Source organism: Canis lupus, chromosome 8 (genome assembly GCF_048164855.1).
Source record: "Canis lupus baileyi chromosome 8, mCanLup2.hap1, whole genome shotgun sequence".
In the NCBI taxonomy this organism is placed as follows: Eukaryota; Metazoa; Chordata; class Mammalia; order Carnivora; family Canidae; genus Canis; species Canis lupus.
Genome location: NC_132845.1, coordinates 17,720,274 through 17,739,158, shown reverse-complemented (window position 1 = coordinate 17,739,158; position 18,885 = coordinate 17,720,274). Strand labels below are relative to the sequence as shown.

General features: G+C 41.9%; 1 long non-coding RNA gene across 1 annotated transcript; it reads right to left on the bottom strand.

Annotated features, from left to right (window-relative positions):
* Positions 1–6,857: 6,857 nt before the first annotated feature.
* LOC140637552 (uncharacterized) lies at positions 6,858–7,744 on the bottom strand. The gene is made up of 2 exons (XR_012034642.1): positions 7,383–7,744; positions 6,858–7,291 (listed from the first exon to the last, which is right to left on the bottom strand). It is a non-coding gene; the product is annotated as an uncharacterized lncRNA (long non-coding RNA).
* Positions 7,745–18,885: the final 11,141 nt, after the last annotated feature.

The following is an 18,885-nucleotide window of genomic DNA, read 5'->3' as shown; positions in this document are numbered from 1 at the left end:
CTCAAATGTGCAATGACTTCAACATTAGATAAAGATTCTTAACATCACTAATTATTAGGAAAACACAGATCAAAACCACAATGAGTATACTTCACATCTGTTGGAATGACTATTATCAAAAAGACAAGAAATAGCAAGTGCTACAGAGGATGTGCAGAAAAGGGAACTGTGAGCACTACTGACGGGATTGTAATTGATGCAGTTGCTAAGGAAAACAGTATGGAGATTCCCCCAAAAAGTTAAGAGTAGAAATACCATATGACCTAGCTATTTGACTTCTAGGTATTTATCTGAAGAATACAAAAAACACTGATTTGAAAAGATATATGCACCACTATGTTCTTTGTAGCATTATTTACAAAGCCAAGATATGGAAACAAACCATGTCCATCGATAGATAAATGGATAAAGATGTGGTGTATGTATGTATGTATGTATATATACATATAGTGGCATATTACTCAGCCGTAAAAAAGATGAAATCTTGCCATCTGTGGCAACCTGGATGGACCTTAAGGGTACTATGCTAAACAAAATAAACCAGATGGAGAGAGACAAATACCAATTAGCTTCACTCATAAATGGAATCTAAAACAAACCTAAGAAAACAAATGAATGAACAAAAGAAAACAAAAACAAATTCATAGATACAGAGAACAGACTAGTGGTTACCAGGGAGGAAGGGGGTTGGAGGTGGGCAAAATGGATGAAGGGAGTTAACTGTATGGTGGTGGTAACTAGACTTGGGGTGGCAATTAGTTTGTAGTGCATACAGATGTCAAATTATAAAGCTGTACATCTGAAACTTATATAATTCGAAAAAACAAAGAAAAAATGCTACTTAGAAACTGATGAGAATCTGAGCAAACATCAATACAGGGGAATCCACTCATGAAATTGAACATGGTTTGAATACCATATTCAAAGATAACTTATTATGACATAGATCTCCATTTGCTGACATACGGAAATTGTTAATAGTATGTATTGCTTGACTGCATTTTTATTAAGCTTTGTGTACATTGAAAAAGGTTCTTCAATACTATATTTGGATTAATAGAACAATAATATCTTATATGTATGTAACACATCACAATTTGCAGAGACTGTACATCCGAAGTCACCTTTTTTCCATCCCCATAACAACCTCACAGAGTAGATATTGTTGCCCCATTTTAAAGATGAGGGAAGGGAAGCCCAGAAAGGTTAAGGGAGTGATTTTCCTAAGGTCACAGAGAAATTTGGCAGAGCTGTCTCTTTTCACTGCAGTCAAAGGAAGAGTGAGGTAGGGTCTGATGTGGGACATAGCATGAGACGTTTAAAAAAAGTCTTTCATTTTCAAAGCCTAAGTCAACACATTTGTGTAAATTGAACATTCAAACTTCCCTTTTGGGATAACTGGCTGAGATGATACATGTCTGCTGATGCCTTCAGCCAGACTCCTAAGAATCTGAATCTAATTATTGAGGGGAAAAATACTTGTACTCTTTCCTCCCATCATGTTGAAGGTTATACACTTATGTACTCATCACTTGCTTTTTCTAAGAAAATGTGCATGAGGTAAGAGGGCTGCTCTAACATTACTTTTTCCAAATGTCCCTGCTGCTACCAGCTGGTACAATGCCTTGTACAAAAGTAGGGTGGAATAAATGCCTCTTGATGTTAATTATGATTTCTGACAGCAACCAAATCTTGCTCCAAAACAATAGTTCGAGATTCATCCAACTCTTCATTATCCCTGATTTCCAGGGACAAGGAATAGCATGGATAATTGAAATCCACAGACAAATGTAAACCTCATTTTACAAATGGCTTCAATCTTCTTCCTCAGCAAACCTTTAACTACAGCTAATAACAAAATTAGGCGGACTGGTTTGAGGTTTATCGTTCTTTCTGTCTGTTCTTGTTGATGTACTGCTGAGTGGGAAAAGGGTTTACAGAAAATAGGTAACAGGATTAATAAAATCAAGAGTTGATTGGAGTAAAACATCTTTTTGTTTTATTTTGACAACTATGATACACACATGTGTTTAACAAATGTTTTTTAATGAGAGGGACATAGGATGATAAAAATATATCATCCCATCTCTTTCTCTTCCATCACTGACCCAGTTCACAATTTCTGGGGCTGCTCAGAAGCCCTCATACCTATCTTGTATATTAAAGCATTATTTAATGTTATCCATGCATTTATTATAAGCCAGCAAACAAACTTTTTTTTTTAATTTTTTTTTAAAATTTTTATTTATTTACTTATGATAGTCACAGAGAGAGAGAGAGGCAGAGACACAGGCAGAGGGAGAAGCAGGCTCCATGCACCGGGAGCCTGATATGGGATTCGATCCCGGGTCTCCAGGATCGTGCCCTGGGCCAAAGGCAGGCGCCAAACCGCTGCGCCACCCAGGGATCCCACAAACAAACTTTCAGCAGTAAGGACACCAAGGCTTTAAAAATGTAGCACCATGTAAGATTAAGATTCAGAATGGAGTATATATCTTTATAGTTAAAGTAATATTGGGTATCTTTAAAAACAGGCCACTCGACACGTTTACAAAAATGCTTCTTCTTTACCCAAGGAATATGTGCTGAGAAAAGGAGATAAGAAAATTATTCGATATGTTTATTTTATGAGAATGCTACATTGTATATAGATATAGGGACCTCCCATGCACTAGGGCGTGGGGCCGTACCTTCTAGATAGAATTGGAAATGCTAACTGAATCAGCATGGTCTCTCTGTGGTATGTTTCTTCTTTTTTCCTTATTAAGATAACTTGGATTGTTAACATTGGATGCTTTTAATTGGTTGAAGTTTAATATCCAATTTAATTGGATAATAACTTGGATCAGTTAAAATTTCTCACCTCAGATTCTTTTACAGCTAAGGTCACGTGACTAGTTGTATCCAATGATATGTGAGCAGACTCCTCTGGGAGGGGGAAGCTCTTGATAAGTTATCATTTTCCTACTAAAAGGGACACACTCAGCTGGTACATACCTTTTCCCCTTCCTTCATTTTGCTAGGCATGCAGACACAATGGCTGGAGGTAAAGGGATCATCTTGTGACCATCAGGGGAAAACAGTGTACTAAGGATCATAGGAAAGACAGAAAGACATTGAGTCTCTGATGAAATTCAGAGCCAGCGAACTGGCCCTGGACTGTCTCCCCCTAAATGCAAAATTCCTATTTGGTTAAGCCAGTTGAGTAGGGTTCCTGTTACAAACAGGTGAACAATATATGACACATTGGTTAGAGTATAGTCTCTGAGACTATAGTCTCCTCCGCTCTACTTTGGCAGTCACTCTTACTTTTTCTTCACATTTCCTGAAGTCATGATATACTCCAGCCATCGTGTGTTCCAGCTAGTAGTCGGACTTTTGTTGATCAATCCTCTCAGGCTACAATAATGTTTATAATGCTATTCATAAAGTTCAGGAACTTCCACCAATTCCTAATTGCCCGATAATTTTTATATTTGGTTTCTTAGACCAGTGTTTTAATGGCAGTTAAGTCACCATAAAAGTTGACATTTAGAATCCAGAATGAAACATGTATATATTTAGTTGTACACGCACGCATATTTAAAATAGATCTTATATATATAACACTCTAGGAAATTGATATCATACAGGTCAACACTGAATAAGTTATGTTAGCCTTCTTTTTTAAAATGTAAGCCTTTAGAAAAGGTACGTTCTATGAGATAATTTAGAATTAGAGCTATGATTGCCAATAGCCTACTGGAAATATAAATAAGCAAATTTCTTTTTTTAGAATAGCCAAGGCTATTTTTTTTTAAAGATTTTATTTATTCATTTGACAGAGCGAGAGCGAGAGAGCACACAAGCATATGGGGGCAGCAGAGAGGGAGGGAGAAGCAGACTCCCCACTGAGCAAGGAGACGGACGTGGGGCTTGATTCCAGGACTCTGGGATCATTATCTGAGCTAAAGGCAGATGCTTAACCAACTGAGCCACCCAAGTGCCCCATAAATGAAACTTTTCAATACCTGTTGGAGATGGGAATTACAAGATGACGTCTATGGTTGGAAAAAGACCAACACAAAGTTAACAAGGAGAACATGAATTAAGCCATCATATGATTTCCCCCATATTTTTCATCTTATGAAAACATCTCAGAGTTTTGGAGCTGGACTCAGTGCTTTTGCACTTACTGCATTATGTAAACATTATCTGTGTCCAGGTAGGTATTCCCCAGGTGTCTGTAAGCTCCTGAAAGACCGAGACCATATTTATTCATGTCAGCTTCCTTAGTGTCTGTCACATGCTGGGTTCTCAGCACATGCTGATTAAATCCAATATGGTGAGATAAGAAAAGAGTGGGAGTTAAGGAACTTAGAATTGCAGGCTTTTCCTTTAAATTCCCTTTTCTTTTGGCTTTCCAGCTAGAGAGAAGGGTTGAGTAAATAGAAATAGGGCAGATGCAGGGGTTTTGACACTTGTTTTGAGGGGGTTGTAAATAAATCCTCGAAAATCCTCCACAAACCAGGAATGATAAATAACTTGTGCTCTTTAGCTTGGGAGGAGCATAGACAGCAAAACTATCGTCAAAAAGAATTAATAACCAGTGGGGGGAAAATCCCTAATTATTTAAAATGGCTGTATATCCATAAAATATGCTTTTAATGGCTTATGGGTATCCTACTTAAATATTGCCTTCTTTAGTTTATATGCTAATTTTTAAATAATTTCTGACTTTTTAAATAAAACTTTCCGGTTCTGTAAGAAAAGTTTAATTGAATGGGAAAACATTTAATAGTTGTAGATAATCATGACTAGGAAAACTTTCTATTTGGACCATGGGCTCACAACACAAGACATCAATATTCATTAGGGATAAATTATTTGGAGGAAATAATAACTCTAGATTGTGTGCAAATTTTAGGATATTAAACAGGCAGTAAACATCACACAGTGCAAATGTTTTCATTTGCCAGATTACCGACAATTTCTGCCTATTGCTGCATAGAAGGAGGGCTGGCATCTCCTTCAACAACCTTCAAAGTTTTCTACAAATCAGACACTGCTTTCTAATGTATGTGGTCACCATCGGTTAACCAGAGTATCCAGGCAACCAGAGCATTACATTTTCTTACCCACATGGAACTCAGCTAGATTCCTGGCGTCATAAGGACAGCTCTCGAAGGTGATGAAGAGCCATAAAGTATCCCAGAACCCAGGGCTTCAGGAACACTGCTGCCAGGTTCATCGGCTTAGAGTGTTAGGCCTCTGCCCAAACTCGTCAGTCATTTAAAAAAAAAAAAAAAAGAAAGAAAGAAAAAGTCTGAGAGGGAAAAAAAGCCAAGGAGTTGGCTACAAATCTTACCTAATTTTTCATTGCTTCAGTGTTAGGAATAATTAGACTAAAGCATAAATGTTCAATTAACTTTCAAGACTGATAAACTGAAATGAATTTTATTGTCACATTTAGGTAGCTTAGGCATTTCCAAAATGTGGATGTTTTCAAGTAACAACGAGGATCACTCATCCTTACACGAGAGCTAATAAGCTGAGGAAGGCCGTAGAACACATTCTTATTTTATATGTCAGGGTGATTTGGAGCAGGAAACCGTAAAGACCTCTGAGGGCATCTCTTCAGGGCCCTTCTGGAATGCACGATTCCAGATCCGAGCCGAGAGAGTGGTGTGCTCCTCGGGCATGCATGGATGCGAATCAGGAGGCCTAACTTCTCTCTGCCTGGCGTTGGGAAGCTGGGGGACACTGGGCTGCAGGCTTTTCATGTGAGGCCTGATGGTTTTAGGACACTCGTCTCGGAGCAGATGAAGCACCCTTGCAGGCTCTGATATTCTCATCATGCTCCTGGGATGAAACTCTCACAACTGCCTACAATTCACCTTGACTGGGGCCATTCCTTGTGTCTCTCAGATGCTCCACTAGCTCATTCTCCTGAGGCAGTCTGTCACCCTTTCTTCCTCAGAGGCACCGCACAGAAAGAATCCTTTGGACACCAATGCACTTACGCTCTCTTTCTGCCTGTCTACAGACATTCCTGTGGGCTCTTCCTTTTCTTCTCTTGACCTAACTTCGACCCCATGTTTGAGACATCTTAAGAACCACTTACTTTCTCTCCACGGTCCTTATTTTGCCAGATTATTTTCTACACCGCCTCTGTGAGAGACATAGTTTCTCTACGACCATCTGGCTTCCGATTCTTTGAAACTCATTTTATCACCTGGATTTATCATTCCTAACCTTTCCCACATTCCCATTAATTCTGTTCCTGCATTCCCTTGGCTTCTGGGCGCTTCCTGAAATACCGATCTTGAGTCTCTTTCCAGTTTCCTTCCTTTGGCCTCCACGCCAGGCTGGAGGTGGGGTGAGACCACTCGTGTGGCAGCAGAGGGACCTGGGGCTGGTGGCAGTGCCTGTGTGAGAACGGGCAGTCACTCAACTCCTTTCCGTCTTCCTTTCTTCCTATGCAAAGTGAGGAAGTTTCTTCTGGCTCAAAATTCCACGATTCTGGGATTTCTTTGTACATTTAGAGAGGAGTCAGGGAAAACTGCAGTGTAGTTTTTGCACCGGGAAGAATGAGCCATTTGCTGAGCGAAAACAAGGGAGTCACAGGTTTATTTGATGACATGACACCGAGAAAGATGGAGTTTGGGACTCAGGGTGGCATGTCGGCTTGTTTTTTGGAGGAGAAGCAAGCTCATGGTTCATGAAACTGGATTAAAACCGGTCAAGTTAAAATAGAGCCGACTGCCCTCGCCTAGTGAAGCACTCAAGGGCTCTGCTGTTTTTCCCAGCTCAGGACTGGATTTGCAAGCCTGTGTTCCTCAGATGTCTAGGACTGAAGTTTCCATTCGGTAATAATGGAAAGTAACCAAGGCCTTTATTTTAAACAAAAACCACTGTGGAGGTGGATCCAGGACGCGAACAGAAATAATACGTTATTTTACAGAGCTGACGTAGTACTTTTGGGGGATAAAACACTGCACACACTATAAACAGATGGAAAGCCCCAGTCAGTCCTGTTAGGCCCAAGCTATGATCGATTGCAAACCAAGGGTTGTAAAATAAGTAACAGCGTGGAACCGTGGTTTATCAACACTTTTATTTTCCTGAGACAACTTTATCCTGGAGAGGAGGAGAGTGGGGCGCCTGGGGTTCCAGGGGGACGGTGTCATTTTCGGAGTCTTTTTCATCCTCTAAGGTTTGCGCTCGGCCAAGTTGTTTTCACAAACTCCCGCACAAAATGTATCTGGGCCACAGCGGCTCTCAAGGGTTTTATTAGCCCCTTGGGTTGGGCCTGAGAAGAATACACTCGAAAACGTAAGTTGCACACTGGAAAATGTTATTTCGATTTAAAATAAAAAAAAAATCTGCAATGCCCAGCCTACCTTTGCGGGTTGCTTTCTCTTTTTTCTTTTTTTCTTTCTTTCTTCCACCCCGTCCCTTCCGGGAAGGGAATTGGCAGGGTGGGTGGGATGCACCTTGTGTGTGTGTGTGTGTGTGTGTGTGTGCGTGCGTGTGTGTGCGCGTGTGTGTGCGCCTCCGGATCTTGTCGGAAGAGTCGTTCACAAGTGCATAACACACTCACCCACCCCTTCCAGGGCCCGCTCTGCCGTGCGTGCGGCCGGAGGCCAAGTGCCCGCGCGCCCCCCGGTGCCCCGAGCGCCCGTGGACCGCCCGGCACCTCTCACCTTTCGCTCCCCCACGGAGCCCCCCCCACCCCCCGGAATCCCCATCCCGACTGCATCGCCCACGCGGTGCAGCTAATGGTTTCTCGTCTACTCCGCGTCTAGGTGGGGGCCGGCGGGAAGCCCCCACTCGCCCCCCCTCCCCCGGGCTGGGATCGATGGCTGGGGCGGGGCTGCGGGGGCCGGGCGGGGGCAGAGGGGCGGGGGGGCGGGGCTGCGAGCCGGGGCAGAGGGGCGGGAGGGGGGGGCCGGGGCTGCGCTGCTGCGGGAGGGGCAGGGGCAGCGGGGCGGGGAGCAGAGGGGCGGGAGGGGGGGCCGGGGCTGCGCTGCTGCGGGAGGGGCAGGGGCAGCGGGGCGGGGAGCAGAGGGGCGGGAGGGGGGGCCGGGGCTGCGCTGCTGCGGGAGGGGCAGGGGCAGCGGGGCGGGGCTGCGGGGGTGCGCGGCTGCGGGCCCGGCGGAGAGCAGAGGGGCGGGGGGGCCGGGGGTGCGCGGCTGCGGCTGCGGCTGCTGCCCGGGGTGGGGGTGGGGGGGCGCGGGGCGGGGGGGAGGGGCTGCGCGGCTGCGGCTGCGGCTGCGGGCGGGTCCGGGGGGGCGGGGGGGGGGCGCCCGGCGGAGCGGCGCCCGCGGCAGCCCCAGCGGCAGCTGCGGCGAGAGGAGCGCGGGCCGCGCCCAGAGACACGCGGAGAAAGGGCAGCGCCGCCGCCTGCTGCCGTCCTCGGCGCGGTTAATCACGCGCTCCCCTCTCGCTGCTGATTTGCAAGAGCAGATTAATCAGAGAGCGCGGCTTGATGAAATTTGCTGTTATTGTGCCCATTTTTAGCAACATCTTTTATTATCTTCATTATTCATTTACAGGGGACCGGCATCAATTATGCAAATGAGTTCACAGACTTTGCAGATTACTTCATTTGCCGCTATTGTTTGTGGAAATTTAATTATTAAATATTATTAAGCTTGCGTTTTCTTCAATTTTCCAAGGCTTAGTTTCATTTGATTTTTCCTCCAGCTGCTCTTCTTTCCTTTCAGTGCCAAAACAGCTCCTCATCAAAGCGGCTCTGGCATGTGAAGACCAAATAAAATCTCCTCAATTTAATAATTTTGATGTTAGTCCCTTGTTCTCAGCTGCTTGCTCAAAGCAATGCAGAGAGGAACGCAGAGCACATTCAATTTAATGAGCAGAAATTGAATTCAAGTTTGTTCGGAATTGACTTCAATTAAGCAGAGTCTTAATGATAAATTAATCTCTTTTCTTTATTCCCTAGAATTTGTTTTTCAAAGTAGGAAATTGGACTACATTGAAAGACCAAATAAAGAATACCAATTTTAACTAGATCATGGAACTGATAGCAAAATTTAATTCTTTATAGTAACGTACTTGGACAAATAGCATTCTTTCTATGGCATGTATTATAATTTATATTCATTGTTACCACTTACACTTCCATGGCATGGATAAAATGGCAGTTGAATTAAATATGGGCTTGTAATAGACTTCAGAGTTTTAATCTTTATTAAGAAACTCTAATTGAATGCATAATTAGCTTTTCAGGCTTTAGGAAATTCGGTTTAGTATCTATGTGAACTGAAAACATTGATCAGGAATTTTAAAGCAATTTTTATGAGTTTATTTTTAAGGAGAAATTATCAGGCTGTATCTAAAATGTCATTTTAAACTGAAAAGCAAGACCCGGAGAGGCCAGGAATTAGGTTCATCCTGTGTTGTGACCGTCGGGGGTGGGGGGGGTGGGGGGAGCCAGGGCTTCCTTGGAACCGGGGCCGACACTGGTAATTTTAAGTTCCTTTTATTAAAACCTCTAATGTTCCTTCAGGCCACCAAATCCATTATTCCTGTCCAGACCCTGCTGAAAATCAAACTCCCAGCTACTTGGGGATTTTAATGAGGGCGTCCGTATTGATTGCATGGTTATACTGTTTGGGTTTGCTGCCACTGTCAAAAACGTACCTGACATTTTTTTTTTTTTTTCATCTGAATCATGGATCATCTTTTCTGGAACATGCAGAGCATAATTCTCCATGCTCCAGTCTGCAAAGCGCTCTATCTACATATGCCAAATGTTATTATTGCCGTTCCTTCAGGAGTGACCTTAGAGGAGACGATGTTTGTTCCAAAGAACTTCAAGCTGTTCACTGTGGTGTATTCATAGCCACAGATTTAGCATACAGCAGTGTGAGGAAGTGCGCGGAGCTGTGTGCTGTGCACAGTGTGCGGGTCCCCTCCCCTCTGCTCCCTGCTCCTGCCCTGTGCGTGTTGTATTACTCTCGGCCACTCAGACATGGTGCGTGCACACCGGACTTTGCCCTGAATTTTAAATGGAATCGCATGCGACGGAGACTATCTTCTTTGTGTGACAGTACAGTGTTGTCCTTTCCAGTACTTTCCAAGGTCTACCTGCTTTCTGTGGGAATTAAAGATTTATATAATAATAGAATTTTAAAACGGACAGGGTGCTTAAAAATCACCTGGTCCAACTGCTATGTTTTATAGATGAGGAAACTGAGGCCTATAAATGTTATGTAATTTTCCCAAGGCCGCAGAGTGGGCCGGAGGCAGAGCCAGGGCTCAGACTTGGCGGGTTTAGCTAACTTCTGGCCCAAAGAGACTCTCCTTTCACTATTCCAGGCTGCTTCCAAGTTGTGTTGGTGCCGTCTTTGAGTAAGTGGCAGCTAGTTTAAAACAGACAGGAATTAATGTATTGTCGTGTTCAAACTGGGAAATACATTGATTAAAGTGCGTAAAAGCACACGAAAAACCCGGTAAGCCTGTTTATCTGGAACTTAGACCATTGGGAAGCCAAAATAACGGGATTGTTTTGTGCTCTACTTTAGTGGGAAGGGAACAAATGAAAAGTTAATGAGGTAGTATCAAGGATTTTTTTTTTTAAAACAAAAACCAGGAAGCTTTAGAGCACACTAGGCTCCGTGCTTATGAAGTCCTATGTTCTACAGTGAGGGTTGACAACATTTTCAATTGGTATTTCCAGCGTTTATTTATTCCATCCCCCATGAAGCAGTGGTATCTCAAACCTCCTTTATTTCATTGCAATGTTTCATTTGTTCAACCTTAATGAGCTGTGAGGGCCCGGCAATTTGCTAGATGTTGAAAATATGAAGAATGATAAGTCTGCAGGAAGTTACAGTTTAGCTGGTGGGGAAAACAGAAAGGAACCAATAATTATTGTATGAAATAATAAGCGTTGTAATGTGCACAGAGCGCTGGGGGCACCCGGAGGGGGGCATCGAAGGCAGAATGGGAGGCTTGGGGAAGCTTCTCCATGCAGTGTTTGCTTGAGCCCTGCTTCCAAGGGCAAGTGACCAAGGAGAAGAAGGTGCTGGTGGTGTGGGATGGGGGGTGGGGGTAAAGGAGGTTTTACCAGGTGGAAGGAAAAGCATGTGGCCTGGCAAGGAGGCATGGGCCAGAATGAAAGCTGGCTCTAGGTTTGTGCCAGGAGGTGCTGGGAGATTGAACTACAAAGCCAGGTTTAAGACCAGGAAGGCCTTTTTTGTATTCGGGATCAATCATTTCTTCGGTTAGTCTGGAGGGCAAGTGCTTACAGCTTCCACAGGAGTAAGAATATTCCTGGGACCGTGGTAATCTCATCTGCATCTCTTATTAACTAATATCTTAGTTATTACTTCAGCACTGATTAGCGCAACAAAAAGCAGGTTAGAGGAATTTGGAGAATGGAAGGGGGACAGGAAATGGGAGGAGGAAGGAAGAAAAGAATGGACATGTTGATGAAGGTGGGAAGGAGACACTTGAAAAGAATTTTCTATTCACGGCTTTGCCTAGGACCCAGGTAGGTCTCTTTCATCAGCGCTGGCCCTTGGGACCTTAACATCATCTGTGTACCTTCTGTCCATGGACAACGGCTAGAATTTTACACCTTCTCTCTTGGGAAAACTGCATAATGAGCATTTGACGTGATGATTTGCAATGTCTGTAAAGGTGATTTCCTCAGAACTCAACACCCAATAAAATTAAAACAGATAAAATCTTATTAAGTCTTGTGAGAGCATTGTACCAAGTTTTTGAGAATCTGTCTCCAACTTACGGTGACTAGGGGCAGTTCAGTTCACTAATACGGTGAGTTAACCAGAGTACCACATTTCCCCCACCATTCTCATAAATTACCTCACTAAATACATTTTATTTTCAGATCTATAAAATTGGGTTTTCTATCTTCTATGTGAGAAAATTAACATAAATATAAACATACCGTACACAAAAGCAGTTCAGATAAAATCAATGACATTTTCTTCCAAATTAAAATGAAAAAACCTCAGGCAGAATTATATAATTCCAATGATAAGAGTTTATCACCATGTGTTGAAAAAGAAATTTTGAAAAATATTTTAAAGTAGTAGGAATCCAAACAAAAGCTGTAAAAGAAGTGATATCACCCCACAGTGAAGGTTATATTTTTTATCTATAGTTGATTTGATTTGAAGAGAGCTTTGTTTGAAGATCTGCTCAAACTTCAGTTAAGTGTGGAAAGGGTAGGGACTTTGCTGTACACCTCTCAGCTGAAGCTGAATTAAAATATATTGGCTAAAATCATTCACAACAGCCAAGATACGGAAGTGAACTAAATGTCCATCAATGGAGAGGTGGATAAAGAAGATGTGGTGTATATGTGTGTGTATATATATATATATATATATATAGAAAGAGAGAGAGAGCCTGAGTGCCAGTACAATGGACTATTATTCAGCCTTAAGAAGGAAATCCTACCAACTGCAATATGCAACTTGAGGGCATTATGTTAAGTGAAATGAACCAGACAGAGAAAGGCAAATACTATGTATATGTGGAATCTTAAAAAAACAAAAAAGTCAAACTCATAAAAATAGAGGATGGCAAAGTGGTTACCTGGGAGTGGCAGGAAATAGGGAGAGGTTAGTATGGGGGTATAAACTTTCAGCTATAACATAAAGTCTGAGGTGTTAATGTAAAACATGGTGACTATAGTTGATAACAGTGTATTGTATAATTGAAATTTGCAAAGAGAGTAGAACTTAAATGCATTCAATAACTAACTAGTTAAAATAAATAAGATGATTGGATGTGTTAATTAAATGATGGGACATTCTTGCACTATATATATATATATATATATATATATATATATATATAATCACTTTAAATGTCTTACAATATTACATATCAATTATACAAATTGTACGATTATACGATTATATAAACCTGAAGAAAAATACTGAGAAAATTCTATGTCTGTCTAAGGAATGTCTGAGTGTAAGATTATAGACGGGCCTTTTAGATGGCCAGTTAGTTAGATATAATGTTAGAACCCCAACTCATAGATGTCATTTCTTCTCTACCTTTCTCTTGAGGAATTAGGCTGTTGCCTTGTCCAGCTTGACCAATACACATTTTCTGTCTGATTTATCAACGTCACAATATCAAATCAACCCATTTGGTTTTCTTGTCCTTGTATCTCTTATAGGTTCTCTTGAAAAGCTGTTTCTCTTGACCTGCCCCCTCAACCTGAAGCAGTGTAATCCATATTTTGGATTTAGTGTCTCTTTTCTTCTTGTGAGAACCTAACTGCTTTCCCATTTGTTCTTTCAGAATAAGATAGATTTTCTAATTTACCATATTTTGGTGTTCAACTTAATTCAGTGCAACCAATTGTTGAACCCTTCTGTATAAGGCATTGTATGAAAAAATCTCAGGAGCTACAAAGATGAATAAGATGCTTACTTTGTCCTTAAGCAGTTCATATGTGAGAGGTAATGGAGAAGCAAATAATGGTCATCAGTGTAATGAATATATTGTATATTCATACAATATATACATATATTGTAATGTATGTATTCATTCATTACAATATATTGAATATATTGTAATGGCGACGGAGACAGGGCTCTGAGGAAAGAAGCTGAAGGATCACTTAAGTAGGAAGGAAACTTAACCTGAGTGCTAAAGAATCAATTGGAGCTTGTTAAAGTGTAGAGGGCAACCATGGAGTGAACAAGAAGAGCCTGGGCTTTGCAGACAGATAACTGGGTTAGAATCTGCTATATACTTGCAGAGCCAAGCGTTTCACCTCTCTGAAACTCAGCATTCACAAATGAGAATATCCAGTTTGCAGGGCGGATAGTCATAGACATCTGTCAGAGTATCATCATCTGCATACCTGCATTCCTTTCCTGATTTCTTTAGATTTTTAGATCTGGGAGGGAAAAAATTTGGCCTCTGGATACTGTCCCTCCCCACCCCACTTATCATGCCCTAATTCTTTCTCTTCAATGTACCTAGAAGGAAAAACAAGTCTCAGGGTCAGGTCTACATAAAGACAGAGACGGGGAAGAGGGAAAGCAGAGGTACTTGAGGAGTGTGTGTGTGTGTGTGTGTGTGTGTGTGTGTCGAGGGTTATTCCTGTTCTTTTGTTTCTTTCTGCCCTAGTTTCCTCACAAAGAAATAGAAGGAATAAATTTAAGAGGAAATAACTTTCCTCCTTTCCTTATAATTCCTCCTTCCGCCAACCAGTGGTTTGTATGCTTAAACTTCCTGGCAAACATTAAGCACTCAGTAAATTTATGACGAGCAGATATTAAAAAAATAATAATAATAAGTAAAAAGCCGGGAAACAAGGCAGATGGGATAAAAGGAATCTAGTTGGAAGAGGTTCTTAGAGCTTTGGCATTTTTTTGAGGGTAAGGATCATGTATTTTATTCCTTACCTCCTCTCTCCCCATCTTTGGCGAAGGGCTCACAAATAAGCAGGCATATCCTATGCAAATAAAAAGCATTGAAACTTGGTTTCCTTTTGTGCACAGAGTGATATAAAAGAGTTAACGCTGATTAAAAAAAATAACAACAGGGAATCCAAATATGCTTACAGTAAACTTCCATGCAATATTGTGACACAGCACTGGAGGAGGGAAGTAGGAGGACGTGTGTGGAAATGAGAGAAAAAGATGGATGGAAGAGACAAAGGCGGGGGGTGGGCAGAGAGTGGGGGAGAGGCCAAGGAAAAGGAAGCAGAGACAGAAAAATAAACTGGAGAAAAATGAACACAAGATGGGAGAAGGAGAGAAAGGGAGAGGTGGGAGGACAAAGGAGACGATCGTCAAAGGAAAAAGGGAGAGAGTATGTACAGAGTCTGCAGAGTCGGCTGTGTGGGAAACACATTCTTCTCATTCTCAGGGATTCGTGTCTGTGGTGGGCTTCCCATGTTGTCACTTCATCATCTTTCTCAAAATTCTCATTAACTACTGTTTATAGCTATTTAACTGCTGCTTACCTTTGGATTTTCAAGGGCTTGACTCATAATGGGCTTGATAATCATACTAGCCTTTCATGGGGAAGTAATTATTCTCTTGGAGCATTATCTCTGGCACATATCTTGGCCCCGAGAAAAGGCTCTTCATGTTCCTACTTTAGGAAGTTGGAGGTTTATTGAGATTGCCTCCTTTCAGGAGCAGGATTTGATTTTTTGCCCCCCAGATGCCATGGGATCTCATCATTTTCTTTCTTTCTCTCTTTCTTTCTTTCCTTTCTTTTTCTTTCTTTCTTTCTTTCTTTCTTTCTTTCTTTCTTTCTTTCTTTCTTTCTTTCTTTCTTTCTTTCTTTCTTCTTTCTTAGATTTATTTTATTTATTTGAGAGAAAGAGAGAGAGAAAACACAAGTTGGGGGAGGGGCAGAGGGAGAGGAAGAAACTCAAGCAGACTCCCCACTGAGTGTGAAGACATGGGGCTCAACCTCATGACCTCAGCAGAAATCAAGAGTCAGATGCTTAACTTAGCCACCCAGGCGCCACATCTAAAGCATTTTCTGTAACTTGGTTGCATTTTTGAAAAAGTAAATCGTGCTTCGTGTGGCAAAAAGTGTTCTTAAGTCACAGGAAAGCCGCATGCCACCAGCTTAGACCACTATCAGAGTGAAAGCTGGGGATGAGGGCCTTTGCAGGAAAGGTGTTTACTGGAGGGTTATCAGTTTTGTTTTTGTTTTTTTAATTTTCCGTTACATTAGTAAACAAGGTAAAGTAGAATTGAGAAGGGAAAATAATACTGAAAAAGTAAAAAAATATTGAACTTCCTGTTTTATGAAGTTTCATGCATTTTTAGGAAATGCCTCACAAGGGGAGGGACTGTGACTTTAATGCAGCTTTGAAATGTAGGATGAAAACATGGAGATTTTTCTGTTTGTTCTTCTGCTTGTTTCCATTTCCATGAATAGCTTTCTACTTTGGGGACCTTCTCCCACTACAGCTTGTGTGCTGTTTTCGTTGGCTTTTGAATATCGATATCCAAAGATGTTTACTGTCCTTTAACAGTAAAAAAAGAAAATCTTGTGTTTATTTCTTAGGTGGGGAGGGGAGGGTTGCCAACATGCAGTTTTGGCACCTGCATTAAAAAAAAAAAAGTCACCCTTCTTATTTAGCATCGTCCTTCATAATACAAATTGCAAATAAGGCAGCATGCCAGTGCTGAAAAGTAATTTCAATTAAAATTCCCAGGGCTTTTCAGGGGCGACACAGGAGTCAGTCTTAACACATTGTCCTTGAATCTGGGCACAGCTTACCTGGAAAGCTTCAAAGAAGGACAAGTAATTTTAGTGTCACCTCCCTGTCTCTTTTGCCTCTCCCCTCCCCTCAAGCCATAAACAAAGAAATGAGTGCCCTTTCCACAAAAAAAAAGGAGGTTCGGTGATCGTTTGTGTGGAAAAGCAGGTAATGGACTATTAAATAGTTGTTTGTGAAATCACTGCACGGTCCGCTGTTTACTTGTTTCTGCAAAAGTATTTCTGTTTACCCAGTTCTGGATAAAAAGCAGATCATGTGACAACGCCCCAGAGTAAACAATGTCCAGATAGATAGATATTTCCTTTGGTCTTCTGGTTCAGATCTCTGCATTTTCTGTTGTTATGCAAATGAAGGAGGGGATGTGTGGACACACTGTTAGAATCTAGGCAGTAGGGCTGGGCTGGTGTGTTGGAATAGCCTGTCCCAAGGGACTTTTGCCCCCTGCCCTAATGGATCTCCCTCATCACCTTGTCATATGTTTAAAATCACACACTTCTGCTCTCCTGTATGTTAGGGGTGCTGGTAAAATCAGGAGTTGCTTTGGAGGAGTGATAGTAAACTGGCACCATTAACATTTGAGTTCAAATAAGACTTACATTTATTGAGTGTTTATTTATGAGCCAGGCTCTATGCCAGATATTTTATCCTTTTTTTAAATAATTTTTTTTAAAAAATTGATTTATTTGACAGAGAGAACAAGCAGAGAAGGTGGCAGGCAGAGAGAAAAGGAGAAGCAGGCTCCGCTCAGGGTAGGGAGCCTGATGCGGGACTTGATCCCAGGACCCTAAGATCATGACCTGAGCCCAAAGCAGATGCTTAATGGACTGAGCCACCTAGGCACCCCAGAGATTTTATCCTTATTATTTACCCTCACAAGATTGCTATGAAACCTGTACTATTATTGTTCCAGGTTGCAGATGAGGAGACAAAGGCACATGAGGGTTATTTGCCAACTCTCAGAGTTAGCAAGCAGAGGAACTTGGTTTTTACCTGGATTCTCTGATTGCTGAGCCTGAATTTCTTCTGACTTGGTATCAGCAGAGAATGGTGTCCAGAAAAAAAGAGACCATGAGGTTAAGCTTTGATGTGGTGGGTCTGGGAGGGTGCTGTCCAGCCTGTGTATAAAACGAAGACTAAGTTGAGGGAAGGTAGATGTTGTGAGCTGATCACTGCTTGGGGCTTGGAAGGGAAGGACTGGTGGAAATGAATGTGGAAAAAGAGGAGGAGCTAAGGAGGTAGAAAGTTAATTTCACAGATTTGCCTGTGGCCAATCTGATGGGATCATTTTCCTAGATGTCTCTTAGATCCTGAAACTGTAGGACTTCTGCCCTTCGTTCATGTTTGGCAGTTACATGGCTTGCATGTAATTTACAGCCATGAGGTCTTGTGATCCTCACAGGCATTTTGATTCCCTGTACTGCTGAGGAACCCAAGAAGCAGAGGTTTGCTGGCTAAGCCAAGAGTAGAACCCATGATGTTGGCTCTGAGCCCAGGACTCTCTCCAGTGCCCCCCTGGCAGCCTCCCATTTGCTGCCCTGGATTGTCCTGCAGGTGGCTCCTATTTACTCTCATACAGAACACTGTCATTCTCTGTTCAGCCTCTTTTATTCCTAAGAGATGGTACAAATTATATACACCCACTCCTCCAATCTCGATTTGGTATTTGAGTTCTGTTAATTCATTGTTATGTGCAGAATGCCTTCAGTGAACACAACAAGCTGCAGAAAATATAATTCTCCCTTAATGTATATTTACTAAGTGTATTTATTATTCATCAGGATGTGCATTTTAAAATGTGAGTCTAGATTCCCTCACTTTTAATCCCAAACAAATGTTAAAAGATTTATTTTTATAATAATCCCAGAATGAGAGCTAAGTAAGCCTCCCTGAACACGGCTTGCCAAGTAGTGGATGTTAGCTCTATATCCACACTAGATGCTCGATCTGTGCTTGCTGTTGTCTCTTACCGTTTCTACTGGTGATGCACAGAAGTGTACTAGCACACTAGGGCCCATCGATGGTTGCAATTTGTTGGCACAGACTCTAGGGAAGAAGTGCTGCAAGGGAAAATATGAAAGTGGCCTTTCTTTGCAAGATATAGATAGATATGGTGGGAGAAATAAAGGCAGATGGATGAAGAAGAGGGAACATGTGGGCCAAGAGATAAGAAAATGCACAAAAATAAACTTCAAAGACCTCAAGGTGCTATCAACATGCAAGTGTTTGAATAGTATATAAAGAATTTAACATGAATGCACTAAGCATTCTGGAATGAATAATCCCTCCTTTCCCATCCTACAAGAAGACAAGTGTCTAGGGTGCAGGTGCCAATGTAAGGTTAGTACAGAGGAGGATTCCCAGTAATAGTCAAAGGCCAGCTTGCATGACAGCAGTGTGACTGCTGTCCTCTCTTTAGGTACGGCTAGGGTCCATTTGAACAGGACTCTTCAGCTGAATTTCATAAGAGTCTCTACTCATTAGTGGTCTTTACAACTAAATGGCATCTATCTCATACATTCCTTAAGATCAAGAAGTTTTCTGGTTATCAGTTGGAGAATCTTTTCTCATTTGTAAGTACTAGTGAAGAGCTTCATTTCCACCCAAGTGTTTTGTGTGTGTGTGTGTGTGTGTGT